This window comes from Gouania willdenowi, chromosome 1 (assembly GCF_900634775.1).
Source record: "Gouania willdenowi chromosome 1, fGouWil2.1, whole genome shotgun sequence".
Classification (NCBI taxonomy): domain Eukaryota; kingdom Metazoa; phylum Chordata; class Actinopteri; order Blenniiformes; family Gobiesocidae; genus Gouania; species Gouania willdenowi.
In genome coordinates this window covers 27,834,533-27,855,921 of record NC_041044.1, presented here as the reverse complement: position 1 = coordinate 27,855,921, position 21,389 = coordinate 27,834,533, and the positions used below count along the sequence as shown (strand labels likewise).

Below are 21,389 nucleotides of genomic sequence, written 5' to 3'. Positions count from 1 at the left end.
TACAGTTATAATTGTGTCATAATTGTAATTAATTATCAATTACACAATTACAATTGTAATTGAGCCCAACCCTGCTTTGCAGCCCTGTACACCAAGTTGTCGACTGTAACAGCCCGAGTCAGAAATTGAGATCATTTCAGAATCGTAGATATGACACTATAAATCTTTCAACCAGTTGTTCATTATAAAAAAGCAGTGCTTCCCAAACTGGAACTAGAATTGTATATATTCATATATATGCAGACATTGATGAAACAATGCTGCATATTCTCAGTACTAGGAATGAACAAAAGTCAACACTACACAGTCGAGGCAGAGCTTGGGTTTTTGGCTGCGATAAATAAATGTTTTACCGTCCCATTGGAAGTGAGGTAAAATGTTATCATTGTAACTGAGAAAGCTATAAATATCTTAATGTTGTTATCAAACATATGCCAAAGGTCTCTTTTGCAGACATATTTATGATGAAACTCAATCGTTATTAGAATGCGAGCTTGTAAAGAGCCTCTGTAGCATGATTGCAGGGCCACACGGTTATTTTCCACCCAGACCACAACTGCTGCATTTTTGATAAGCTGTATCTATCAATTTTTGCAGAAGTGATAACACAATGGGCTCCGGCAGGATGGGTGAGCACTGATTTTTGAAGCAATCAATGAAGACAGCTAAAGTAAACACAGTGCTAAATGTCAACCATGGTGATTGCGCTGCCATAATATCACCTCAAGCGGGCGGCCCAAATAACCGAAATCAATAATCTAATCATTTCATATTCAAATCACGAAGAATGGAAGCCTGGATCTTATTTCTATTTCATAGCCCAGATGTGCTGATGTATTCCAATCACCAAAACAAGGAAGGAAGATGCATTGGGAAAGCAGTAACTCAAGCAGGGAGAAGGGGTTGGAAATCAATGGTTGGCAATCCTAAATGTGACACTTAGATAGAGTACATGCAATTTATAGTTACATTTAGATTATTGCTTGGTTCTAGTTTGGGCTTTTTTTTAAAGATGAAATAATCTGTAAATTACATAGAATTTTATGTGACTATTAGTGAAGACCTGTCTAAAAAATTAATACTGAAGTATTTGTCGATACCCTTTTAAATCAGGGGTGTCCAAGCTCGGTCCTGCAAGTTTCAGGGTGTTAAAATATTTTCTCTTGCGACCAGTGAGTCCAGCATAGATGGAGATGGAGCTGAAGATCGATGCCCGGGGTGGGTTCAGTCTTATTTTCTAACATTTTACACGGGTAAACAAGCAGTCAGGGCTGGGGCGTATACCGGTTCATACAATACCGGTATATATTTCCTTATGATATTCATTTTTAATATACCGCCGTACAGCTGTCTTTGATTACACAACAATCGGAACGCTACGCTGCGCCACGTTTCAGTCAGGACCCTATTCATGGTTGCACTTCTAAAATAGGAACATAAACATTAGCGCTCTGGTGTCAGTTACGGTGTAAATGGATAAGAAATGCATTGAAAGCTCTGAAGCTGCATGTGTGTATGTGCCTGCGTGCATGTGCCTCTGCTACAGGATGACAACACTCGTGTATAATGCCTATGCTCATGGAGGCATGGTTAGCTTAGCATGTCGGCAGTAATACACAAAAAAGAGAGCAAAAAAACGCAATTTATAATTCCTATAACACGGAAACAAGTCCTGGTGAAGCTGCAAACAAAACGCCACCATAAGAAACCACCACTACACTGAGTATGTAGCATTTGAAGCTAGAAATTAAGCTAATGCTAAAGCTAAGCTAGCAAGGCAAAGAGCCAGTGGGTGACTGGGTGTTACATGTGTGGATGCTATGGCTACATTGAGACATAGCCCGACTCCATCTGTGGAATTATTCTACAATATTCACTCATCATGACAGTAAAATAGACCGTTCTAAATCAATCTACTGCAGTAATTCATCTCTCAACCAGTAGAAAATGCTGTGAACACCTGATTATGCATGAAAAAAAAAATACAGTCATACCGTGAAAATAGCGTGACATACATTTTTGGTCATACTGTCAGGTGATGCGTTTTGATGCGCGCAGGAAAGATGCACAAAAGGATGCTGGTTTTGTTTGGATGGATGAATGGTTAATCGCTGGCTGGCCTCTGGAAAATGTATACATTTGTTTAAAAATGTATAAACGTTTCGTTGAGCTGTGTGAGTGCACAGATTTAAATAGTGTTGAGTTGTAACGGGGTCAAGCTTGGGAAAAAAAAAAAACGATTTCGGTTCGGACGGGTTTGGGTCGCACTCAGGTCCAACTTTTGGGTCCCGATTACAGCTCAAATAGAATAAAAAAACGAATAGAATAGAAGAAAGTTTATTGTCATATACACATGCCAAAAAAGAACAGGTACAACACATTTTTTGTGTGTGTCCCAGAATCAGATTAAATTAATAATACTCAACACATTCTAATGATTTTGGAGGTGCCAAAATTATGTCGACTTTGTCACACTTAATTTAGATGCTTCACACACAAATTCAATGTGAACTGTATGAACCAAGACCAAAACTAGTTTACTCCATTGATAAAAGGCTAAAATGTGCAACTTTTATAACAGTGGGGGGCACAGAAATGTGAGCGTCAGATCCGAGGGCCACATTATTTAGAATAATGACCAATCTGAGCATCTTTTTTTATGGTCATTTTGTACATCTTTCTCTCATTTCTGTGTAATTTTGTCATAGTTTTGTGTACTTTTTAATGATATTTTTGGTTATATTTTTAGTCATCGTGTGTTTTTTTTTGATGTGGTTTTTAATGTGTGGTTTTTTATGTATTCTTTTATAATTTTGCCTGTTTTGAGGTCATTTTGTGTATATTTACTGTTTTGTGTATTTTTGTTAACTTTGGGGGTTGACTCATGTCTGGTCTACAGCCTTTTTCTACGGCAAGAAAGTTGGAATGGAATAAATTCCGTTTGTGTAAGACTTAGTTAACTTTTTTTTTTTTTCATCAATGCCTAATTGAGCCAGTGAGATTTATTTGATGAAAAATTCATTTCATGCTGCTCAGATCTCATATTCAGGTTGTAGAACCAAGTCTTGAACATTGACTCTTTTTCAAAAAGCAGTGCTTTTGGGTGGATTCCAGGTCCTCAAGGGTGAAGAGAGCATAAGCATATGGATATTTGTGCAGGAGGTAGGGATGTAACGATTCACTCAACTCCCGATACGATTCGATTCACGATACTGGGTTCACGATACGATTCTCTCACGATTTTTTCATTTACAAAATGGGACTGTAGACAAAACTAGAAAATACTGTATTATTTTCCTTTTATTTTTCATTGTCAAAAGAATTCCTTGATAAACTATTCAAAACAATGCAATTTAACTAAAAATAAATCTTGAATTAAATAAATAAAGGAATAATACAAATGAAAATGAAGCCTATTAATTTAAATTCTGGTTCTATAATAAACAATGCAAAACTGCATAATAGTTCTTTTTCTTTTAAAAGTGCAACTGAAAATGTATTTTGTGCCTTAACAATTGGACTTTAAAAAAAAAAAAAACCCGTCATTGCACTGATTTACGTCATATTTGTTTTGACCAGCAGAGGGCGCTGGTAACCCAGTGGTTGGTTGGCATGCAGATGCAGATCTTGCAGTGAAGAAGAGAAACTATGCTAGCAGACAGAGCTAATAGAAAAACGTGACTTTTACAGATATTCAAGTAATATTACAGATATTCTTTCGGTGCTAAAGGGGCAATGAATCATTTATTAACATATTTAAGAGTAGAAGGCAGCCAGGAAGAAAGTATTAGCAGACTCCGCCCGCCGCCAACACTTCCGGATGTAAATTTTGCATGTAAGTGGGGGGGGGGGTCTTTCGGGATAATAGATTGAAGGACTGGGTTATTATTTTTTAAAGCAAATTTCAAAGTGTGAAGCTTTTAAATGTTACTTATGCAACAAAGCCAAATCATCTGAATTTAGGTTGGTTTTTTTTTTGTTTTTTTAAATTTATGTATTTTCTGTGTTTTGTATTTTGCTTTTAAATATTTGTTGGGGGCAATCAACACTGAACTTTGTAATTGGAAGAAAAACGATGCTTTACAGTATCCGATGGTGATAATAGAACTCATAAACCGACACAAAAAGGGGAAACATCTGTGAGTGCATCTGCTCATCATTAGACCAAGACCACAATATTCTCCACTTTACACAATTAGCAGTTTACAGTTTACTTTTTTCTTCTTCTTTTTAAAAGAAAAAACCAAAAAAATCTACAGAATCTTGCAAATTGAAGGAGGACTAATAGTAATTTGTTTTTGTTACACACAATGAAAGAGGTTTATCCTTGCTGAGATACGGCCTTCTTAAATAGCTGTTTTTTTCCAAGTTGTTGACATAAAGCATCTCTTTAGTTTATTCCCTTTAGTCAAGTGTGTGTGTACGTGTGTGTGTGCGCGTATGCATGTGCATGTGCCACACAGTGTGTGTTTGGTGTTATGCCGCTGCACGTAGGTGACATGGCACTCGTGCTCCAAAGCGCAAGTGTCATGTCACCTAAGTCTCACCTACGTGTCACCTTAATCCGTGTGGATTTTGTTTATGTTCGTCAGACTGTATCTGTTCCGTTCGTTTGGAAGTGTGTGTGTGTGTGTGTGTGTGTGTGTGTGTGTAATGCTCAATCGGTTCGCCGCACTCGCGGGGGAATGAAGTAGCACACAAGGGAAAGGCCGATACTGTATCTATAGCAACGTCAACAGGATTTTGCTGGCAGTAGACTGCACACTAAGAACCGCTGCAGAACTATTTTGGCGATTTGCCCACTAATTTAACACGTAAATCATGACCACACACCTGAGATGATGAGGAAAATACCCCACCTACCTACTCCTTAGGTAAAGGTTATAAGCTTAATTTAGCATAGCTCATTGAGTAAGAAAGAACACATTGATGTTTAGATGGAACATCTAAAGGAGGGAAGCTCGGCTGCATTCACATGTTAACACAGTCACACCTGGGAGCTGTACTCTACGGCCACAGTCGTGCACTATTGGACGGCGAACTGCTCCACTGGAACAGTAAAAGGTTACGTGGCCAGAGGTCGCAGCACTGATGGTAGTTGTTGAGGGATTTAAACTGCCAAGATCTTCACAACTAGATTTTAAACCATGACCTTTTAGTCACAAGCTTATTTCCTCTGAGCATGACTGTTACTGCGGGTCAATAGATAACAAGTGAGGCTAAATGTGCAGCTTCAAACAAAGAAATATTCTTTTTTAAATCAATTGTAAAACTATAATTGTACACACATTTTTCTACAATTTCAGCCCATGAATCCCATTGCAAAACCCATTTTTCTATCATAGCAGAACATGGAGAACATGCTTATGTTACTAACCATGGTTGGGGTCATATAACTGTAATCATGTAATTCATAATAATTACAAGTATGGCGTAATTATAATTTAATATAATTTTAAAAAATCTGTTGCCGTCATAATTGTAATTACATTGTAAGTGAGTTTAGATAATTGACTGTAATTGCCATGAAAATTCTATAATAATTGTCAACTATAATTTAACACAAAACTGGGGAACTACGTACTGTTCTACAAATATGTAGTAACCAATAATTAAAAGAGGTTTCATATTAAGCTTTTACACATTTTATCATTTAAAAAAATAATAATAATAATAAATGAAATCTAAGGGTATACCGACACAAAAAAGGCCCAGACACCCACACCAAAAATATTAAAACCTATATTTTCAATGATTAGGAAGCCTAACAAGGCAACCAATAGATAGGAAATACATTAGATGATAGATATTAGTTTTTAGTGTATTTTACAGCTGATTTACAACCTGTCGTTATAAGAAATGCTAACAGAAAGCTAACACAAGAGGAAGGTTCACTTTTATTAGGTTATTTATTTCAAGCTCAGTAATTGTGATTAATTGTAAATGAACTTTAGTAATTGAGAACATAATTGTAATTAACTTTCTGTGGATAAAAAATTATTGTAATTTATTTGTAATTGGAAAAAATGCTGGTTACTGTAATCATAATTGAACATTGGTAAATTAAAACGTAATTGTAAGTGAAAAATGTAACCCTGTTACTAACAAACCATATAAGACAACATACACACACAAAGACTAGACCATTGGCAACAAGTTGTTCCCCTCAAAGGCTCCAGTTTGTACCCTGAACAATATGCACCCATTCAATGGCAGCTGTGTGGACGTCATTGACAGGCAGAATTACAAATACGGACTCCTTTGTCCGAGAACAAAGTTCTCTACACTCAAGGCGAAGGTCACATTATAAGACAATAAGCTTGTAGTTAAAAGGGTTATAACAAAGGGGAAGTGCCAGTGTGTGTGCGTGCGTGCATGTGCGGGGAAATAATTTAGGCATATGTTTCTTATTGTAATCACAGGAAACTGTGCATGTGTGTTTCAGATACAAGTGTAACTTTGGCTTGGAATCATTTTCTACTTTTTCATTAATGCTCTTATCTCTTCCCGTAATTACTTTTTATCTCTATTATTGAAACGACTTACTTTAATTATAATTAACACAAAGATCAGAACTGTATCACTGGCTGGGAGGCCATAGTGGATAGAGTTTGTTTGGTCTTCATTTCTCAACTGGATAAAGACAATAATAACTTTTGTCCAAGAATTATTCAAATCTGCATCCATTCATGTATGTTTGATGGACAAATGATCTCCAGGGATGAGCAACAGAATAACAACAACAGAACTAACAGAATAAGGTCGCTATAGAAGATGGGTGGATGGCTGCATAGTACATACAGTCTTATCTTTTTGTATTTCCTCTGTGCGCTGAACGTGTCATGATCACTTTACTTAAAGCCATTGTGAATCGACTTCAAGCCCACAGTTTGGATGTCAGTATTTGTCCTATTTAGCAATGTTTTTAAATGGAGACTTTTGTGTCTATAGAGAAGGAAGCACCTGCTTAAATAAAAAAACACATTCCCCAAATGAAGAATGATATGCTTCATTTTTGGTTCCTCGTTGTTCCACTCATTGTCTCAGTGAAATACAGACAAAATGTGACCTTGGGTATCACAGCATTAGATTTCAAAGCAAGCATTCAGCGTCATATGAGAAACAAGGAAGGAAAGCACATTTGGTGAGACTGCACAGTGGGCAGGAAGTGCACCAATATGGACATGCAAACACTTGTACATGGGAAAACATTAGGGAGATACTGATACGCACACGCACAAACCCAACTTCAGGAAGAATTCATGTGAATAAAATAAAAGATCATTAAAATAAATAAATAAATTCTTATCTTGATCTTTCCAAAACAACAAAGAAAGGGTCCTTCTGCTTTGAACATTTCATAAATCTACATCCCTCACCCACGCATGCCCTTGTGTGTTTCTTCAGTTTTCAGATGTGGTTAAGAAAAATAATGACCTTGTTTTTAATAGCTCAAACTAAACTAACTACACAAGCAACTGCCAAAACCCACAGAAGGACGGACGGAGGAAGGGAAAGAGTGAAGTTATACTCAGCCAATACAGTCAATAAAGGATAGGATCCCACATGAAAACATGACCTCAGGGGTTTTACACAGCAAAGACGTAATATATTTCCCCTCTTGGTGCAAAATTATTTCAATTGGGATCCTCTGACAAGCTGTCAATATGCAGGAACTGCACCCTTATGTCGCCAATAAACTGAATTGCAATTCATCAGCCCAACTCTAGGAGACAGTATTTCTAATTAAATGGGAGCTCGTAAATTTGACATTTTACAGGTCCAGCTCAGCTTGTAAATACACTGTAAATAAGATGATTTGAGTGGCTCGCGGGCAGATGTAGGTCTGCATTTGCATTTAAACTCGTGCCGATGCCTTCATTGAACAGCATCATATCTCCATTATTTTCAGCAGCGTTTTAAATCTACAAGTACGCAGTGTTTTCACACTTCCACTCCCTGATTTATCCGATTTATCCTCGATACATTCATCTCAATTTTCATAGTAGTTTCTGTCCGTATGCTTTTAATACTTGTTCCATCTGATTGGATTAGCAGTTTCACAGGACGTATTTGTTGGGGCTAATTAGTATACTTCCTTCCACAGATGGAGCCATGAGAGCTCCAGGGAAAACACTTGGTTAGATTTGGGATTTTAAAGAGCTAAATACACACTGTCGATGTGCAAAAAAAAACCCCACCGGGTGTCTGTGTGCGTGAGAATATACGTATATACTATCTCTTCAGCTTAAGCCATCCTGCTGTGAATAAAAGTGCATGCTGAGTCGAGTTTTTCGTACTATGCTGAGAATTATTAGTGAATGAGATAGCATTTATTCAAACTTGAATGCACAAATACAGTTACACTCAATCTTACCTGTTATAGTGTACTTTTCTCTTTTTAACTGAAATGGATACTCGGTGAATCACATCTCACTGGCAGCTGGATGTCCTCCTCCTGGAGTGAAGACAGATAAAGAGGTAAAGGGATGGAGGGAGAAACAGACAGAAATCAAGAGGGTGGGGTTATTTCGAGCTCAGTGAACTGAAGTCCCTGTCATTTTGTCCCAATAGAGACAGATATCCATAATATGCAGTGAATGTGGGGCACTATGTGAATAATGGCCTCTCTCTAGAATGTGTGAATAGACTTAACCCACTCAAACACAAAAACTCAGACAGTCCACAAGCCACTTTTGACTGTGATGGCTTTACGCACAGTGTGGTGCGCGTGTGTGTGGGGACCTTTCCTTGTAATGACCTCCTCAGTGTCAGAGTATCATCAAAGGTAATAATAGTCTCTCTCAGCTTGCTGGCAGTTTAGCTAAAAAGCTCTCATGCCACGATAACTGCTTTGTATGGATGTGTTTTGCTGCCAAATGCCACATGACACTTCTCAGAAAGGAAAATTGTTGGCGATGTTTTTTTTTTTTTTTTTTTCGAGAAAGCAAAGAGACAGGTACTCACACTCAAAGATCGTCTCTTATTTTTCCTCTATTCGTGTCACGCCATCTTTTCCCATCTCCCTTTGTGTGTATCTTCATTTTCAATCCCCATGCACTTTTGTTTTGCTTCACTTATTTTCACTCCCTCTCCGATTGGTTTCTTTTTGAGTTTGCTTTTTAAAAAGATCCTCTCTGTGTTTCTCATTACCTACCATCAGCCACCCAAACTACTTTGATGATAAACTTTACAGTGTCCTGTGTTTGTGTGTGCAAATGTGTGTGTGTATACAGCCACCTTTTGAGGGAGGGGGGTGTGTGTGTGTTAAGCAGGCGAAGTCTGATTCTGTTTGTCCTTGATTTGTCATAAAGTGTTGCCATAAAGGATTTTCAGTGGCGCACACACACACACGCACACACACACACACACACGTAGTGTCAAAGCCTAGACCTCAGTAGAGTTCCCAGGCAGGGCTCAGCAATAATTGGTTCTATTAACCAGTACAGGAAGCCATGAGCAATAACTTTATGGCTGGGTGGGCAGAGACTTCAACAAAAGATTAATTCTGTGCATTCTGTTTGTGCTCTTTGTTGTGTTGGCATCCATATAAGTGTATTCACGTAAAATGGCTGTACATCCCGCCCAGTGCTATGTATTCACATGCTCTGAAATGCACGTTAAAAAGCCAGAGGTGATAAACGAGGTGATAAGATTGCCCGCCAACATAGCATCGTCATCCATGTCCCATTTGGTTCTTTCAAGTTACAATATACATTATTCACACAGAGCACTTAATTAGTTATTTACGCTTTTTCATGGCACATCTTTGCTGTAATTCAGCAAACTTGCTCGTCTTAACTTGTCTTCACATGGGCATGCCACTTTTGTCTCTTCATGTTGTCTCTGTAGACTTGAAGTATGCAAACTCATTCCATTGTAAAGCAAACGCTGCAAGATAGCATTATATACCCAAGTTGCCTATAATCTTACTTTATTTTAATCACTCCACTGACAGAAAGAAACATGAAAAAACACACATTGAGTACATAGAAATCACTAAACAATCACTACATTATCCAAGACCAGTGAGAGGCAAGACCAAGACAAGACTAGACCATAAAAAACAATTTTTACAAATGGCCACTGACAAGTCCAGAATTGCTTTAAATATCTGAATGTAAGATGTTTATTGGTCATGTGAATGAGGCCTAAAGTAAGAGTTCAGAGGTATTTCTGACTAGAAATAAGATGGTGTGATGTCTAAGTCTTGCGGTTCTTGCAGTGGTCTCACACATAAGACTCAGGAAAAGATTTCCACTCAGTGAGCTCGGGGTAACCCTTTTTAGTCAAATTACAACAATAGTAATGTAATCGGAATAGTTCCAAGTGGTTCTTCATATTATCACATTAATGAAGTTTAAGGATAGCAGATCAGTGCTGGTCTCTACTGGTCTTCATGGAAAATTTTTCATCCGGCCATTCTGAGACCAAGACAAAACCCAGTAAAAACGCTCTCGAGTCCAGACCAAGACCTTCATGTGGTCTCAAGTCAGGCCATAATACCAATCCCAGTCTACAGTACTACAACAACAAAAATCACAAGCATAACAATAAGATCCTAACAGGTGAGGCTTTGGGCTGGAGGTGCCCAAGTCTGACTGAACAATGGAAACATTTCTTATCTAAGTCTTTAAAACCTATGTCAACCTATAATAAAGGCTAGATTTCACGTGATAGATGTTGCCAGTTTTTCTGCAGTAAAACAACAGAGTTTTCTATTATAAGAGGCAGTGGTCATATTGATGTCCTATGTCACCTCATTATTCATCAGTCCCCTGTATATAATTATAAAGACTCTACAGTACTTATGATGGATTTTCAAGTAATTACAGCCGAACAGACAGCAAAAACCATACTTGTCTTTGCATTGCAGTTTAGTCAGGGCTTTTGGCCTAAGGAGTGGAGTCCTTTATATGTCCATTAAAAAACTGTTAACCCAGGCTTTTACACATTTAGGAATACCAAGATATTCCACATATGCTTTACCCAGGTGTTAAATTAAAGACTCTTTTCTTGATGTCCTACATGAATCTTTGAAAGACAGCAAGAGGGATAGTGGGTACATGATGAAACAAAAAAACTGATTTGTCTGGGTATTGTGAACCGGTGAAGTGTTATCAGCTGCACTCAACCCTGGACAATGGGATATTTTAATACACGGATGGACAAACACTTCAGTAGCATAGATAGTGATGAAACAGCCAATACACACCGTTGTCAACCTGACAATAGTTCACATTAATAGGCTGTTTTTACTCAAAGATTGGTTTAAAAAACATTTTTTTTTTAAAAATCTCATCTATCAATGACTTACTGCCCTACTTCACAATAGCGGCCCAAGACCAATAACCTCTCAGTCCTATCTTGATCCATGTGATGGATGCCATCTCATCTATCACAGAGATAGTGACCCAACGAGAGCCTATCAGAGGGTTCCAAATGTGTGTAAGCACACTGAATGAGATTGCTCATACGGTTTCTCACATGGTTAGAAATGAGACATGTGCTCTGTGTAAGTTATTGCTGAAAGCCCACAGGCTAAAATGGTAGTCATCTGTCTTTGTGTGACACTATCAAGCTCCTGTGCAAAACACAGGGGTGGTAAAATGATTTTATTACAAAATGTGAAAGATACGTGGGGGACAAATTGACAGGAGCTGACTCACGCTGAAGGGGTGCAGGCTTTTATCTCAAATATGTTTGAATGTGCAGAAAGTGAAGCACAAAGACCATTTTCCTGTCACACACACACAGTCAATGTGCCAAAGGACGGCAGAAAATTTGAGCACAGCTCTCATACAGTATTTATCATTTGTGAGGAGATTTCACGTCCACACAGGGAAGGTAGCATATCTACACACCAGACAAGATTGCTTGACTCATTGTGAAGAGAAAAAACAAGCATAAAACAGGACAAACAATAATTATGGAGTCATTGATTACCGCTACATCTTTGTTCGGCTACGCACAACCACCTAGCCTTATTTGTCCTTTGTCAGCCTATCATAATACACAAACAGCAAAGCCTCATATAACAACTCACACCAAGAGACTTGGAATGAGAATGCCATCCCATATCAATCAAAATCCTAGCTGTGCTATTGGACAGACCCAATAAATGACAGTATTGTGTCTTTAAATTTACAATTACCAGTCCTATGAAAGCACTTTCCTTCTTTTTTATGCTGAAAGGAACCAGATAAGCTGAGAGGGGAAATGTATGTAATGCAGTTAAAGTAAAAGCCAGTAATTTAGGGGTTGCCAGGGAATGCTTTTTGAGACAATATGCTCAAAACGGAATAGACAGTAGATATGAGAGTTCAGCGACTTGAAAAAGTGGTAAAGAGGGAAGAATTTCAACCTAGAACTCAAAACCATTTGGACTCCAATTCTATTGTTTTTAAAATTCCTAAAATGAATCAGTTCTTTACTGGCACCGTTTTAACAGTCTTGCATTTTCAAACCTCTATGCAGTTTCCTCCATTGATAAGAAATGTTGTTTTACACCAAGGCACCAAGGAGATGTATGCCCCCAGCCCTATGATGACCTCATTGTTCATTGCCCCATAATTCAAATCTGATCTGCTATGCTGCATCACATTGTGTATGACTCATTTCCATGCACCCTGTTCTCTAAACAAGTGTGGCCTCCACAGCAGGCTATAGTTAACCACACAAACAACATGGCAAAGAATTTCCCTTCAATACCACGGTGACTGACTTAACACACATGCTGCCACACACTGCATAAATGAACTGAACTGGGAAGAGTGGAGGAGAAGGGGGGGAGTGAGTGCCATTGTAAATGATTTCCTGCAGCGACCAAAATAATCGGCAGACCTTTGAGTGAGCTTCTTACAATCACTCTGGCCTTGTACACTGATTCTCCATTCAACTTCCTAATGGCACTACGAGTGTCACTAAATATACAGCTGCAGGCAACGTCTATGTCCTGCTCTGTGTACAAGCTCACACATGTGTATTAGCATACAAGTGTGAAATGTGTGTATCTAAGGGCTGATGTGACCCTGCTTAATGCGTTTAGAGTATCTGGAGTCGGTGCGTGTGTGAACGTTGAAGTCTATAAACAAGTGACAGTTTGGAATGCAAGGATGTGAAGGGCACATGAAAGGTTAGAGGAACAGTGGAGGGCAATGACAAATATTATTTGGTTTGGGCGTGTTGTGAAACCAAACATACAACTAGTGAGTAGGGATGTCACGATTTCAGATGTTCTTGGTACGATTATTGTCAGAGAAATAATTACGATTTTACAGTTATCACAGTTATATTTGCATTAATTGATTTCACACTACCATTAATAATTAAAATGACAAGAACACTCATGTCTGTAAAGTAACCAAAAAGGACAATAAAAAAAAAAAAAATCATATTAATCCAATTGAGACACAATTAAATTAAAACATCCAGTTATATAAATATAAGTGATTAAATGCACATATTTTAAATATTTTTTCGGACAAAATATTCATCCTCAGGAGGAATGTCATAAAGTATACTCATACTAAATGTATATTTATAAACTCTCTTTTGTCTCAATACAGATGGGATAAAGGAAAGGCAGTGGCTATCTGTACAGTTGCCATATCAATATACTGACATGCTATCCATACGCAGCGCCCCTCATTAGCCAGTTTAGGTCACGTGATAGGTCAGTCATTGGCCAGTTTAGGTCACGTGATTAAGACTAAACCTAACCATAAACCTAACTAACCCTAAAAATTGTTGCAATATTGGGTTATAACCTAACCCTAGACCTAATCCTAACACTAAGACACTACGTACGTGTACGTTAAAAGTACCAATAGCCGGGGGTTGTCCGTACGGCAACCGTACGAATAGACACTTTCTAAAGCAAAAGGAGGTCATGATAAATGTTGAGAAGATGCAGTTCTGGAAATTGACGGTATTTAGAAAAGCGCTAGATTAACTAATAATCGTAAAGATTTATACTGTCATTATTTGTGAAAATGGGTAATCGTGACATCCCTACTACTGAGTGGGCTAGAGGATGTTAGTGAATACTGTAAAGAAGCACACATTCAAAGTGTGTTGATGCCTCCAATACTACCATTCACACTAATGGTAGATATATATTTTGACTTTTTTTTTTTAAAAAAAGAAGAACAAAAAATATCCAAAGACTAAATAACCTTTGACAAATATATTTTGACCTTACCGAGATAAAACGATAATAAATAGATATCCAAAAAGACTGGGGGCTTTTTTTAATAGAGGCCTGCCTCACAGTGTTTTGATCATTTCCTGGTGAATGTACTTAGGTGCTTTGTTCAAACAAATATTTTATCAAAATGTCTGGCTCCTGTTCGGCTTCAACTTCTTAAAGTAAATCCCCTTGCATATTCAATAACCTCAAAATAATGAGATTCAGAAATCATAACTGAATCTGGGGCTCCAAGCTGCCGGGTTTTTTGAGGCGGATTCAAACTATGATATTTTCACCACAGAGCTTCACAGCTGGATTGAGATTCCTCTGCTTTAGAGTTTTCCAGATTTACCACTAGTGCTCTGGACAGTTTATTATAGGCATTTGTTTGGCACATCACATATGTTTACAGTCTATTTTTTAATTTGTGGAATAGGGTTCACATTTTGATCATGAGAAAAACATCAGACCCTGAATGTCATGTTTCACTCTGAGGAGTCCAATTTTATAACCGAAATGTGTCAAGAAACTTAGGGGTGATATCTGATTTATATTTTTTTTCACAAAGAAAAGATTTACATTTACTGTAGCTTGTGTGAATTTTATATAAAATATATCCTTTTCCCCCTAAACATTGTCCAGGTTGACCAAAAATGAAAAATTATCACATGCAGAGGCAGCACATCTAAAGTTGTTCTAAACCATTAGTTTAATGTAAAACTATTTAAAAACAGAAATCAGTTTAAATCCCTCTCAGATTGTCATTAATCTCATTCATATTGCAAAAGATTAATCCATGTCACCTTCTTCTCTTTATTTCCTTTCAGAATAAATACATTACTACCAGTATTTTACATTGTACCTTCATTTAAACATTACTATGTGAAACCAATAAAGTAAAAATGCATCAAATTCAACAATGACGAGCATAGATTAGTTAGATCAATACGATACGTTTAAACAAACGTCTTTATTTTGACCAGCCTTATGCTGTCATTAATCATCAAAATTGAAAATAGATGGTTAAGCTATTAGTGTTGGATGGGAAATGATGTTTTCCTTCATGTTCAGTCTGCAAACATGGTTAAGGAGAAGAGGAGGGGAAAAAAAACACATTACATCAGGCAAATTTACTGCCATAAAACAATAGAGAATGATAGGGAATCAATTTCAGAATGGATTTTCACTGACTGATCTCACATTTTGCTCCACCGTAGTCAACAGTTCTTGAGCCGTGTGAATTGACAATACGAACTATAAAAAAAAAAAAAAACACTACATAAACAATTATTAATATACATCAATTTTGTATAATGCTTTTCTGGGAACTCAAAGTACCTTTACAATAAAAGGAGCAGTGTTGGGGTTTGGTGCCTTGCTCAAGGCCACCTCGGCAGTGCTCAAGAAGTGCCCAGGCACCTCTCCAGCTACCAGAACAACTGCTGTTTTTTTTGATCCGCACCAGGACTTAAACCGGCAACCCTCCGGTTCCCAACTCACGTCCCTACAAAAATGAGATGATTTATTTTGTTTTTGTCATCAGTGGGTTTGATATCCTCGCTAACATTTTGGATTGATTTGTGACTTTAGTTAGTATGAAAATAGATTACAGTATGTTCACAGTCATTCGCAGCTTCACACAACAAATTAATGTGTTTACATCAAACTTTTTTTTTAGCAGTTGATGTGAACACAACTGGGGGAAATTAGTAGATCAGTTGCGATCATTAGTTTAAAAACCTGAAAAAAATAATTCAATACATTTTTACCCAAAAAAAATGTGGGCATTTTTCTCAAGTATTACTCTTTAAAGATTCATAGATGTTGGGATAAGTCATTGTTTAGTCTGAATGGCAATAAAATTAAAATTTTCCTTTGTCAGTTTTTTTTTTTTTTTAAATAATAGAATGCCTTTCTTTTTGTTGTTGCCGACTTTAATTTTAAGCTGTTGAATGTTTTCTGTTGCACTTTTTGATCATGTAAAGCACATTGAGTTGCCTGGTGTATGAAATGCGCTATACAAATAAATTTGCTTTGCCTTGCCTGTTGTCACTGTACGATAAGATTAAAAAAGCCAACTCCAGTAACAGTGCAAAAACAGTGTAAGGAATAAACAACATAAACATAGGACATAATATCTACAGCGCGATATACAGTGTATAACACATTATCTAAATATACAGTTTTTAAATTAAATACACATTGTGAAAACCTGTCAGGTAATTAATCATTTCTATGGGATCTGAAGATGTCATTGGGTGTTAGCGCTGTTTAAGTTTTGCTCTCTTTCTTTCTTTTTCTTGCCTGTCTAAAGGGATTAAATAAGGTTACGTTGAACTTCCTTTTTCAACTAATGTTACAGGTTGCATGATTGGCCGCACAATTGGCTGTTAAACAACACAAATCCATGTCATAAATGATGAATTAACCATATTCCCTCCATTCAACCCCAAACTACCTCCAGGGGATTCATATTCGAGCAAGAAATCTATCTCTGGGGCTATTCTGGTCAAGGCCTTTGGTGCAATCATTTAATGACAGCTCTGAGGTGTGGGCACGAGTTACCGTCATCAACTGATTTTTTTTTTTTTTTTTACTAAACATATATCTAATAAGGTAGCTGTAAGTGACATTGTAGTCTCATTATGACCCTCTAATAAGGCTATTTGAGATCACATTAACATAGCTGGACAGAGGTGATATTCAAACAGTCAGTGAAAAAGGCAGGGAGGCGAGGTTAGTCTTTGAGGAAAGGAAAGAAAAAGAATGTATGAACACAAGACTGAGTTCTTGGGTGGAAAAGGAAAACGGGCAATGATCTGAGTTCATTATTTTGACATGAGAGTGGGATGTCATCTCGTAAAGAAGGGGGCTTTTTTTAATTGAGGCTGAAGTCTGTGCACAAAGTGAAGATAAGACCTGAAATGTAAATCATCATCACATTATGTAGTAGTCCACTGAAACGAAAAAGCACAGTTTTTAATGATGAACTGCAAAGTACAAAGAATTTTAAACAGCTAAAGTAACAGGGGTATGTTAAGGCAGAAGGATCGGTTGTCTTGGTGCAAAAAAACAATAAGATATTTTCGTTAGACACAAATCATGGCATGAGTGAATAAACTAAACTGAAAAATTAATGTACGGAAATAAAAACGTTAGATAACCGTTGGGATCGATTGAGTCCAACGTTTACCCTAAACCGAATTAATCACAGAAGTGCTCAAGTTAAATTTTAAAAACCCATGACAATGTAAATAGAGACTTCACTAACAAGCAAGGATATGCTTGTTCCAAAACTGATTACATGCTTGCTTGTCTTAACAATAACTGTGTATAAGTGTCCGTGGTTGCCTGTCCACAATAACTGTACTGACTGCCAAGGTTGATCTTTACTTTATTATGTTGAGGTTTCTAAAATGTTTAACATATGAGAAACACTAAAGTCTGTTTCCATTACAGACATTGTTTTGAGGATTCCACATGTAAACCACACATTGCATTGCATTAAACAACCCTAAACAAAAAGTTAAGCCTTGGTCAATCGAGCTGAGCAATCGCAATCAGCACAGCTATTCAAATACATTGTCTATTTCCTCCAGTGTAAGGCTTTGTCTGTCTGTCTGTCTGTCTGTCTGTCTTGTGCATCACAACATAAAAGACTTGGTGACCTAATTAAAGTAAGGCATATAGACCTGTAGTCAGCTGTTTGATAGCTGCATCTGCTGCACATTACATGGCTCCGGGTGCTTCGGCGCATCAGTGCCGTGTGTCATCAATAAACGTGACCTAGGATGCTCTCGGGCACTTGTATTCTTACTGTGATATTATTATAATCCATATGAGATATCCATTTAAAAAGAAAATAACTATCAAATGTAGACCCTATGTACAAGGTTTAGGAAAATAAACCACACATTTAGACAAAAGCATTTTATTTTATTTTTTTACATTATCTGAACTGTGTGATTAGATGATAACTGCTTTCTTGTCGTCGTTTTTCTTTAGATTCATCAAATCTGCACACATATGACCCTTTAAAAACAGGTCTTTTTGGAACAGATGCGACCAAAATGGCAGCCTAGCAAATCTATGGCATATACTTTTCCCAGTGTAGACATTTAAGATAACTGCCTACTTAAAACATCCTTCTTTTCCACCTGCTCCATAAGGTCTTTGGAGACACATCTCAGAACTGCAAGACTGAGTCAAAACATTCCCAATAACCCCCAACTTGCATCCAATCCTCATCAATCTGAATATCATTCACGCAGGGTTTTTTCCCCCACAAAGTTGATTATTTACATTGATTTAAGCAAAACCATGCTGTTACCCAAGCTGACACAGACATCAAATATCCGTAGGCTCAGTGAACCTTCTAACCCAGATAGATGGAAATGCCACATCCCACCAAACACAGCGTCATTTAGACATTCTTTTCTGGGCTAAATCTGGTCGGTCCGTCTTAGCCTCGATTTAGCCCATATTTAGTTGTTGAAATTTAGTTCATCCACCTTGGTCCAATTTTAGTCCAAATGTAGTCGTAGAAATTGAGTTGCTTTTGGCCATTCATTCCAACTACGTCCAAATGTTTCCACAGTATAGTTGTTGAAATTGTGTCGTTATTGGACTGTCAAACTTGGTCCAAATTTAGCACATTTGGTGGAAGTGTGGCCCAAAAATAGTCAATGGAAATAGGACTTCATATTTGGCGTGGGTAGGTCAACAATTTTAACCCTTTTATTTGGGCTAATTTGGACCAAATCAGCAAAAAATAAAAAAGAAGAAGAAAAGGTATTGTAATGACTTCAAACATAACAATCCCACAAATATAAATCAAAAATACAAATCTGATCCTGGTACAAGTTGACTACAAAGGTTCCCACGATTATGTGTATTACATTTTGGGAAGGTAAGACGTAATACTTTGAACTAATGACTTAAACTAATAGAGCTGGGCGATATATCGAGATTCAAGATATATCGAGTTTACTATTTTGGCAATACAGATAATTACAATATCGCCTATATCAATATTCTTATAGCTTATGTCGTTTTAAAACACTTGTTTTAGGAGTGACGACTGTGTCCTGACCCAGACCTTCCCCCAAACAATCCACACCACAGAACACACTCGCACATGCTGTCCCATATGAGAAAAAGCAAAAAGTGGCAAATTTTGTGCAACTGTTTGTTAATAAATGTGTCTGTGTGGCATTTTACATTAGCAAAATTAACCCTGAATTCTGTCTTTCTGATCAGATTTCATTTCAATGAAAATTATCGAGATTTATATCGGGGGAAAAAAAGAAAATTTGAGATTTGGTCCATATCGCGCCCATGAATGAACTAAATTCATACCGAGCGCATACTGTCTTTTCACCTTTAACTTTTCTACCAAATTTGGAAATTGTTCAGACTAGTGGCGAAAACGTCTTTTCAACATCTATTTTGCTGGGTGGGATAGGCTACTATGTTAAATCAAATTGGTATGGATTGCTCTGTTTGTTCTTATGACAAAGAAATAAAATAAAATGTAGAAACCTTAAGTTCCTTTCTCCATTTAGCTCCAATCGAAGGACCGAGCCTCAGCCTCAGTAGTTTTCAGTTTCACACCAAGGTCATCAGCGACCACCTTCTCAGTCAATAAAAAGCCTTGACTTTCACTCTTGAATCCGCATGATTGGCATATCCCCGGGTGGAATGACCTGATGGATGCTCCTTTTCCTCCAGAGCTTCTGGATTTACCTCACATTTGGACTGCGGCTGACATACACCAGCAGCACGGCCTGAACCTATACCTGCATTCCCATATAGATATATATATTTATATATAGCTGCTACTCAAATGACAGCCACATCAAATAGAGAAGGTGAACACTAAAGTATATCTGCTATCCATCATGCAGCAGCATGTGATGTGTCAGTGCGCCCTGCGGTGTATAGCAGACACACGCGGCCACGGAATAATAATTGTGTGTAGAGCAGCCGTCACAGGGTATAATGTGATTGCATTGATGATTTTTTTTTTTTTTTTTTTCCGTTCTTCTTCTTCTTCTACAGAGGTAATAGATATCATTGCTTATCACTTCTCCCCTCGCACCATGAGCGACGCCCATGCGTGCAGCCCCTGGAGCTGGCTGATGCATCCTCGGTATACAGATGCGGGGAAACTACATCACATTACATTTCACCTCCCCTTCGTCCATCCATTAGGGCGAGTTTCCGCGCCCCGTAAGTACAATAATTGCAGGCCACATTCCCATGGGCATCCGTGAGAACCAGAGTCAGCTCTGGCGCACGGATCCATAACAGCATCTGTGCGCACGTCATTCTTAACGCATGTCTAAAAATATAAGATTAAAAAAAAAAAAAAAACAGATCATTGATGACAACAGAAAGCTGTTTCTTACCGTGTGGTCAAACGCATCAGCAGCGGTGCATAAACACACATCCAGCGCAGGGAGGACTGGGTCTTCTACGGTCACCAGAGCAACAATCTTGGAATAAATCTTCCCAGCGGTTAATTTCAATCCGGTTCCAGGCTCTGTAGGTGACTCGAGTTGCTGCAAAATGACGTGGGGGGAGTAAAGATCTTCCCCCCAAAAAAGAGCTGGTGGGACCTAAAGCTGAGGGTGTGATAAAAAAAAGCAAAAAAGCTGCGTGCTCAGGATCCCGATCAGCGCTCACTCAGGAGGAGGATGCACTGGATCCAGGAGCCTCTCTCTCTCTCTCTCTCTCTCTGACTTCTTCTGCAGAAGTCCACGAATGCAAAGACCGACGGATGATCAGAGGGACCGCGGTCCACGCACAGAGAGACACGGGGGGGTCAGAAATGACAAACCAATTTGGAGGCGCGGAGGCTGCTGGGGCTGATCAGAGCTCTATAGCCGCGCTGCGATGCAGGCAGGCGGGGTGCAGAGGGTGTGGGTGGAGGGGTGAAAGAGAGGGGGATGATTCCAGCTTGGAGGATGCGAGAGAGAGAAAAAGAGAGAGATGGAAGTGCGGGGTGTTTGTTGGAAAACACGGAACTGGATCAGGCTCCTAAGATCGCTAGACCGAGGGCTCCACCTGCTGTGCGTAACTGACACGGCGAGGAGGGTTTTCAGCCTCCAAGCATGAGTTTGTACCATTTTGTGTCCTTGCTTGATAACTTTCACAACTGAATTTGCAATTATTATTTTTTTCTTTCGAGCGTAAA

At 38.2% G+C, this 21,389-nt stretch overlaps 1 protein-coding gene across 8 annotated transcripts in view; it reads right to left on the bottom strand.

The window, feature by feature from the left end:
- LOC114464738 (adhesion G protein-coupled receptor L3-like) overlaps nucleotides 1–21,158 on the bottom strand; it is a 168,855-nt gene extending 147,697 nt beyond the window's left edge. For all 8 annotated transcript variants that reach the window (XM_028449281.1, XM_028449451.1, XM_028449537.1 and 5 more), the window contains exons 1-2: nucleotides 20,602–21,158; nucleotides 8,378–8,458 (exon numbers count right to left, since the gene is read on the bottom strand). The gene's annotated coding sequence lies outside the window, so the exon portion shown is untranslated. The remainder of the gene's footprint in view (nucleotides 1–8,377; nucleotides 8,459–20,601) is intronic.
- Between the last annotated feature and the right edge of the window lie 231 nt (nucleotides 21,159–21,389).